This window comes from Tachypleus tridentatus, unplaced genomic scaffold (assembly GCF_004210375.1).
Source record: "Tachypleus tridentatus isolate NWPU-2018 unplaced genomic scaffold, ASM421037v1 Hic_cluster_2, whole genome shotgun sequence".
Lineage (NCBI taxonomy): Eukaryota > Metazoa > Arthropoda > Merostomata > Xiphosura > Limulidae > Tachypleus > Tachypleus tridentatus.
Window position 1 is genome coordinate 11,885,509 of NW_027467782.1, and position 8,791 is coordinate 11,894,299.

The window sequence follows — 8,791 nt, forward strand, 5'->3', positions numbered from 1 at the left end:
ATGTAGATATTAAATGCTTTCTACATTATACACTTGGTCACCTCTAGTGGCACAGCGGTGCATCTACTAATTTATAACGCTAGAAACCGAGTTTCGATACCCATAGAGCCCATGTAATTTTGTGCTTAATTCTAAACAAACAGTCGGTGTTTTTAAGAAGCCAGCCCCTATATTATACATGAAGAGAAGTAGTAAATAAATCAATACACATGATATCAACTTTTATTTCACACATCGTAGAATAATTACTTTAAAAGACAAGAAGAAATATTTATAGTTACATTTTAGTCTTACATGTTTTATTTGAAAGACTGCTGTCGTACTTATAAAATGTTATACTCACGTAGTGGAGGTTGTGTCTTGTATATAGTTTTCCTTTACTATATATACATAATGTCGTTACACGGCAGCTATTAATGTTCACTATATTTTCAAACAAATCTCCATCTGCAGTTTAACATTTTATATTTCAAACAAATGCGATCAAATAGTCAATAGTGCAGTAAATAATCACGAACCGTATCAACTAGGTATTAGTTATGTTTATTATCATTACAATGTATAAAGTTTGCTACCTTACCCAGTAAGCCTTTGCCCATAATCCAGTATACAAAATAAGATAAATAAAAACTGAGAATTTACAAATCTGCAAATAGACGCCATAAAAGGATTAGGAAAGAAAGGTCATTTTGAAAACACCAAATATAATTAAAGGTAAAAGCATGGAACCAAAATAAGGGTTTCTAGTTTCAGTAAATAATGTTTACAGCATCTCCAATCCGGTTTCCTTGTTTTGTTTACAATCAATATTTGCATATTTTTAAATTCCCATTTTCATATTTATTTTGTCTTAACAAGTACAGCAAAAAATATAGTTTATTTGCCACAAAAGACAGTCGTTTTTACTGGAGAGTTCTGTTTGAAGTTCTTGTGAATGTTTGAGAGAAAATCATCAGTAAGATTGGCTGTATTGAGCTACTCTTCAGATTCAGTTTGTTAGTATTGTGTTTCAGACAGTAAATATCACGTTGCTCAGTCTCCTTGATAACGTAAAATTTGTCCAGAATGACTATCACTACGCATATTTTTATTTATTTGTGGTTGTTCAGCCGTCCGTAATTTTGAAGTTAATACACTACAAATGAGGCAGCTTGTTAATATCATCCTCCGTGAACTCTTGAACAACTCTTTACCATGGAATATAAAGATGAAAATTCACAATATAAACTTTAGAGACAACAAGGGACTTGTGCAAAGCACTAAATAAATATAAATTAAACTCTACTTAAAAAGTAGCTTTTGTAAGATAAATATTAATTTTAAAGATAAATATATGTATATATACACTTTTTGTAAATGTAACCAAGAAAACCGGAACTACATCGTTCTTGGTCATTTCAGTCAGAATTAATGATATTAATTTCCAATAATAATGTTGACGTTATAGATAAAAATCAAGGATGAGATGGACAAAGTGAATTATAAAGAAAACCAGCAACTCTGAGTGAGGAAATAACCACTGTAAGTACTTAAGGAAGACAGAAAAAACAAAGAGGTTTTTTTCTAGACTGACTCAAGTTAATCGCTATTAAAGAGTTTGAATATTGACCTTGTAACTGGTATAGTGGAGGACGTTGTTTGACTGACATTAGAAAGTGAACAACCGTCAGACAATTATCCTTTCACTAATCACTGAAAAAAACCTAACGGAAATACAGTTTCCTACATGGCAAGAAGTCAAAACATCAGAGAAATGCCCTGCAAGAATGTTCTTTTGAAACGTGAATATGTCCAGCATGGCCAGGTGGCTGGGGCGGTCGACTTCTAATCTGAGGGTTGCGGGTTCGAGTCTCCGTCGAACCAAACATGGTTGTCCTTTCAGCTGTGGGAGCGTTACAATGTGATGGTCAATCCCACTATTTGTTGGTAAAAGAGTAGCCCAAGAGTTGGCGGTGGGTGGTGATGACCAGCTGCCTTCCCTCTAGTTTTACAGTGCTAAATTAGGGACAGCTAGCTCAGATAACCCTCATGTAGCTTTGCGCGAAATTCAAAACAAACCAAACCACGTCAATTTAACTATGCCTGCAACTGTATTTTTCCATATTCAGATATGAAGAAACGAAAGAACAGCTTCAATAATGTTTTAACATTTAAAGTGTTAAACTCAAACAACAATTAATTGACATAATTTTTGTTTAATGAATTATTTTATTTCACTTTCCCTTACTGGCTTCACACATTACTGGGAACTATAGAAAAACTTCAGGCTCTTTGCATGAGAGCGTATGTGTGTGTTTTCTTACAGCAAAGCCACATCGAGCTATCTGCTGAGCCCACCGAGAGGAATCGATCCCCTGATTGCATGAGGGAAATTTACATATTTTCAATGTACAATATTGTTGTACATTATTGGTTCATATAGATTTGAGTTATAGAAACACATGTGAAACACTGAGCGACATATTCTAATTTATTGTGGTTTCAAAGAAAAATCTTATGTTTGGTTAAGTAATAAAAACTGAATCGTGTTCTGTTAGGAACTTGTTATCATTCATGTGGAAATGCTGTTACAGCTAAAATATTCTTCTTTAACAGACGATATTCCAATTTATGGTTGCTTAGAACCAAATTCTAATTGGTTAACGTTGACAATGTTTTAATATCTTAACAAAACATATTTAGCATTCTTTCAAATTGTATACGAAACATTTCTATCAAACCATCTAACAAATATTATGTAAAACCTAATCATATGTCACAGAGGACAAAGAAACTTCCTTCTGTCAAGAACAAATAAACAAAAAACATGAAAAAGGTCACAATGATTTGTGGAGGAAACTGGAAGAGATGTTTCATTTTACAATATTTCATTTAAAGGTGAGGACAGAAGTTTAGTTAAAATAATTTATTTGCTATTCATTGAATTTGAATGTTATTTAAGAAAAAAAAATGGCTTTTTAGGGTTTTGCAAAAGGGATTTATTTACACGTAATATTTGAAATTAAAATATATTAATAAGTTTTACTTTTCGCAAAATTGTAAAAATTATATTTAAAAGTTTGAAATAACGACAACTCTCTTAAACATGGACTTCAGTTTAAAATAAAATGCATTAGTAGGTATTTAATTCGTTGTTTTAGGCCAATCTATCTTTTCTATTACTAGAGGTCTTGTACTTTCCTAAAAATGATGATTTCTTCAATTGTAAAATAAAAGTTTATTTAGTACTTGTAGAAGAAAGTTCGTTAATTCTAAACTAGTTTTGTAGATACATATAAAATAATATTACACTGTCTTCACAAAAGGTATAGCACATAGGTGGAGAAAGATAAGGCTGATTATTTTATTCCTATAAGTGAACACTACACTCTTTGTTCCTCGGTGGTTTAACTAAAAGTTTACGGACCTACATTATCAAATTACACTGCTAAATTAGGGGCGGCTAGTGCAGATAGCCCTCATGTAACTTTGCGCGAAATTCAAAACAAATAATTACAGTGAAATATATCGAAACAGTTTAACTGTTTATTCGCTAACTGAGAAAGTTGTTAATACATATAGAGAACTCGATGAAACAAACATCGGAATTCCTCAGGATATCGTCTGCAGTTTGTGATTTGGTTCTATTTATCTCTCCGTTTTGTTTCTCTTTTATATTTGGTTGGATTTATACAAAGTTTCGTCTAAAGTATGATATTATAGTTTGCGTTTAGTGGTGTGAGTCCGTAGATATACCGCTGGGGTCTCACTGACTGGTTAATACATCAGAAACCTTTTGACGTATTAACTATATTACTACTGTTTGACGAGAGGCCTCTTTAACAACTGAGATGACATATGTAATGTGCCTAACGTATAACATATTCTCCTTTGCTTTCAGTTATGCGTTCTTATAATTACCATAACATGAAAAGTACTGAAATTTTAATATATTAACTGGAAATAACCAGTCTCAGGATATAAGAAATTATATGAACTGATTTCGCAGTTTTGTTAAACTGAAATAAGTTTTCCATAATTTAAAATTTATTATTTTAACTTGCTATTTTCATTTTTCATATAAAAGTTTGTTCTACTGTTACAATGTCCACTACTATACAAACACCGATGTCTAGAGATAAACGTTGTCAAACGTTGTGTGTGTGTTTATTATATATTTGTATATTAGTCACAAGAAAACATTATTTTGGTTTCACAAAAACTAACGTTTTGCACAACTATTATAAGTATCTGCTATTTTTAAAACAAAATTTATAAGCTATTAAACTTTCTGTATAAAGTCTCATATTTTTATAAATATTTTAATTCCATTACACGTCTACTATGTCATGTTTTCAGTTTTGAGGTACCGTGGTATCTGTTCCAATAAAGATGATTCAGTATGTGAAAACGTTAAAATACCCTGTAGTAACATAAAATTAATTACTAAACCAATCTCGGTTCTCGACTGCCTGTGATATTTGTGATTGGTCGGTAGCAATAAGGTTATACAAACAATGTATTTTATTGGCTGATTCACTGTGATGGCCCGGCATGTCCAAGCGTGTTAAGGCGTGCGACTCGTAATCTGAGGGTCGCGGGTTCACATCCCGGTCGCGCCAAACATGCTCGCCCTCCCAGCCGTGAGGGCGTTATAATGTGACAATCAATCCCACTATTCGTTGGTAAAAGAGTAGCCCAAGAGTTGGCGGTGGATGGTGATGACTAGCTGCCTTCCCTCTAGCCTTACACTGCTAAATTAGGGACGGCTAGCATAGATAGCCCTCGAGTAGCTTTGTGCAAAATTCCAAAACAAACAAACAAACAATTCACTGTGATAATTACCTGCTCCTAATATTATTGTATATGCATTTTTGTTATTCAACAAAATGAAAACCACACAATACATAAATGAAGTTTACACTTATGCAATTTTTTAATTTAATTGTCTGTCTAACAGTCGTGTCTTTAAAATAATCAAACCATTGAATATTATGGTAAAAATCAAGCACTTTTCTGTGGCATATAAAATGGAAGCTAAATCAAACCTCGTTTAAAAATATCAGAACAGGGTAAACAGATATTACAAATATATTTCTTTACCAATCATGTTGCCTATAAAACAAAAATCTGATGAACCTCAAAATAACAGTAAAAATCAGAGGAACCATTCCATTAGTTGATAACAGATGTAAGAATGGAACAATCTATTAACCAGGGTATCCAACAAATTTCACAAATGATTTAAAATTACTTCTAAAAAACAACAATAAAAAATGTCCATAAGTTTCTTAGTCCACAGTCAGTATCACATATCAAGACATAAATGTTTCAGCTCAATGTTTATAAAAAAGGTTCTATTATTTTATAGTATTATAAACTTATACACCTTGTTTCCTTTTCTGTAGGCCCAGCATGGCCAGGTGGGTTAAGGCGTTTGACTCGTAATGTGAGGGTCGCGGATTCGAATCCCGGTCGTACCAAACATTCTCGCCCTTTTATCCGTGGGGGCATTATAAAGGCACGGTCAATCCCACTACTCGTTGGTAAAAAGAGTAGCCCAAGAGTTGGTGGTGAGTGATGATGACTAGCTGCCTTCCTTCTAGTCTTACACTGCTAAATTAAGGACGGCTAGTGCAGATAGACCTTGAGTGGCTTTGTGCAAAATTCAAGAAACTAATATGAACTGTTTGTTTCTTTCTGTAATGTGAGCAGATTTGATGCTACCTGTTTGATTTCAAAAAGGTATGAAACCAAACCTGATACAGATCCCTTACAAGGTTTAACAGAGGATGAGGAAATAGTAGAAGAACAATGTGAGGATAAAAGATGTATGTAAAACTGTAGAAAGATGTTTAGGATGATGAAATGTGGGTTGTGTTGATGTGTGTTTTACTTGTAATAACTTATTTATTATAATTGAATTTTTATTATTAATAACTTTATATTAATAATATTGTAGTCCTCCAATGGTAAGTTTCTTGAAATCTATAACGTAATGTTCTCTACAGTAGTTATTTTATAAATTGTAAAGGGATGTTTTAATTAGCACTTGAAAGAAACATACATTGGAAATAAAATAAAACATCTTCAAACAAATATTTATCTGATTATGAAATGGAAAGAAGAGGTCTCACCCTGTGTTCAAAACATCAAATAATTGGAAAAACATCACACTAGTAAACAAATCATCATTCATTAATGTTCAGATTTTTTAAATGTAAAGAACAAAAAACATTTAAGTTATGTAGCTAACAATGGTTTTCAAGTAATATTAACACCTTTTGTGTTAATTGAAAGGAGAGTTGAAAAATAATCTATATATATATATATCATTGTAAAAGAAATAATGGTGTGTGTAACTACTTCTTATTGACAAGTTAGTATTCTTATGTTAGCTTCTCTTGAACTATGTTGAGTCTAACATGTTTCTGACAATTCAACAGGAACTGATATAGAAATACATTACGTTTAATCCTGTTAACAGGTGGTTAACGTCTATTGATGTGTTAAACAGTTTTTACCAAGTTTAAATATTTTTTCATGTTGCACAATGTTAAGAAGATAAATAGCCACTACCAAGTTAAGCATCAGTTTTTTTTAATAAATATGAGTCATACTAAACAGCTAGTACAAAATGTAAACAGCAATTCTTGTTTAACAAACTTTACACATACAATTAATTGGTACTACTTCTGAGCAACAGTTCCTGTTGAACAAAAAATGACACATGCTAATCAGCTGTTATCAAACTTGAATAGCAGTTATTATTGAACAAAATTTATGCATATTAAACAGCTGTTTCTAGAAAACAATTCTGGGACTTGTTAATGAACAGTGTGTTATCACCTGTTAAATTTGTATTGGCTTAGCTGAGTTTAAATTAATTATTACAGATACCATTCTCAGATCCTTTTACACAGTCAAGATGCGTGTACTCAGAGAATATAATATGGCTATAATTGCTTGGTATGAAAAATTTATGTTTTATTAAAGTTTTAACATTGTGAATATGGATTAATAAAATAAGTATAAGATTGAGTCGTCATGAGTACCTTACCATAATTGTCTCACATCTAATGTAAGATAAACATACTTTGTCAAGTGACAAAATTAAAACCATGTAACTTGTATAATAAAGTTACAAGAAAGAGGCTACATCAACACTGTGAAATAATAAAATATGTTTTTATATTTGGTTACGGTTTTGTTAGCATTCATTTATTATTCCTTCTATTGTCTAGTTTATCTCTGAATTTTTAATTGCATTAAAATAATAGCTTACCTTCTAAATGATCATGTTTAATTTGAGTACACATGCATGTAATATGAAACTGGCATCAGTTTTCCCTGGTGGTGATGTACAGATATCATAAACGTTGTACATTAAGAAAATTACAGTTTCATGGTTTGTAATCTTGTGATCTAACAAGTGAATGAAAATCTTACATTGAGCTTTCACAAGTTAGTTCACAAGATATTGATGAAGAATATTATTACTGATTATTACTAATTGTTGTTAGTGATTTTGTGATTACGTCTGTTGCTTTTTTACTCCTGATTCATTTATTCATTGAAATATTTATTATTCTGAATTTATATATTGTATTGTTCATTAACATTAATTTCAAGTCCTAGCCTCACACATATTCATTTACTGTGTGGTAAGTTATCAACTTTGTATTTCAGTAATTTAAAAATCACCTTTTGGATTTCTGTGATTGTCAAAGTATTATTTTTTTTGTTCTATTCTGGTTGTAGTGGCAAATTACTCTATACCATTGCAACATCTTTTTCTACTGATGTCTTTTTCCAAAACAACATTACTTCCTCTCACCCAAAGCTATTTCAGTCCTGGTTTGCCCTTTAAGCATTGCTATAAAAATGTTTGCTATCAGTGCACCAGTCTTTTCTACTCCTTTATTTTCTTACCATTTCAGAACATGTGCTGATCATGTGACCACCCTCCATCAATCATATTGTGTCATTTATTACTGGCATTGCTAACTACTTCTGCCACTCTAGCACTATGCTAACTTTCTCAGTTGGCATTCTATTGTATAGACATGTGTTTTTTAAATCATTCTTCATGTAACAAACTTTGGACCATGACTGATCACAAATTAATATCACTTTTAACTTGTGTTTGATTTCTATTGTTTCTACTTGTTTGTTTTAGATAAACTTCTATTTTTTAATTTGTTAATATGAATTTGAGATTTAACCCTTTTGCCCTGGGTATCCTTTACTGTGCATGAAACAAAGTTTTAGTGTCTTATGTTCACAATTTATTAATGAACTTTTTTGACATCATTAAATGAATTAACAGAGTGTAAAGTTTCAACTAATAATCTATATTTTAATACTTTAAGTTTTATAATCTTAATTTTGCAGGGCAATATTTAAAAAATACTGTGTTTCTCCGAGTGTGACACTTTTCTAGACATCTTTTCTCATCTGTTTTATCCATCACACATTCATAAAGTACAAAATTAAAGTTACTCACTATAAAATCTTGATTGCTCAGACAAAACATAATTTTTCATAATTTTCAATTTTGTATGGTTACAAAGCTGTCATAGAATATCAGACCCCTCTTACTGCACCCACCTGTCACATCCTCTTTTGTTAATAGTTGTTTTTACATTTTACCTGTAACTAATAGAATATCAAGGTTTGATCTATTCTATGACATTTTGTATTAAGTTACAGACAAGTGTCAGTTTCTCTTACAATACAACATTTGTTACCATCGGAATCATGACAGGTAACTTGGGTGAATTTGTAACAGCTTTTGTTGCATAGTTAGAAA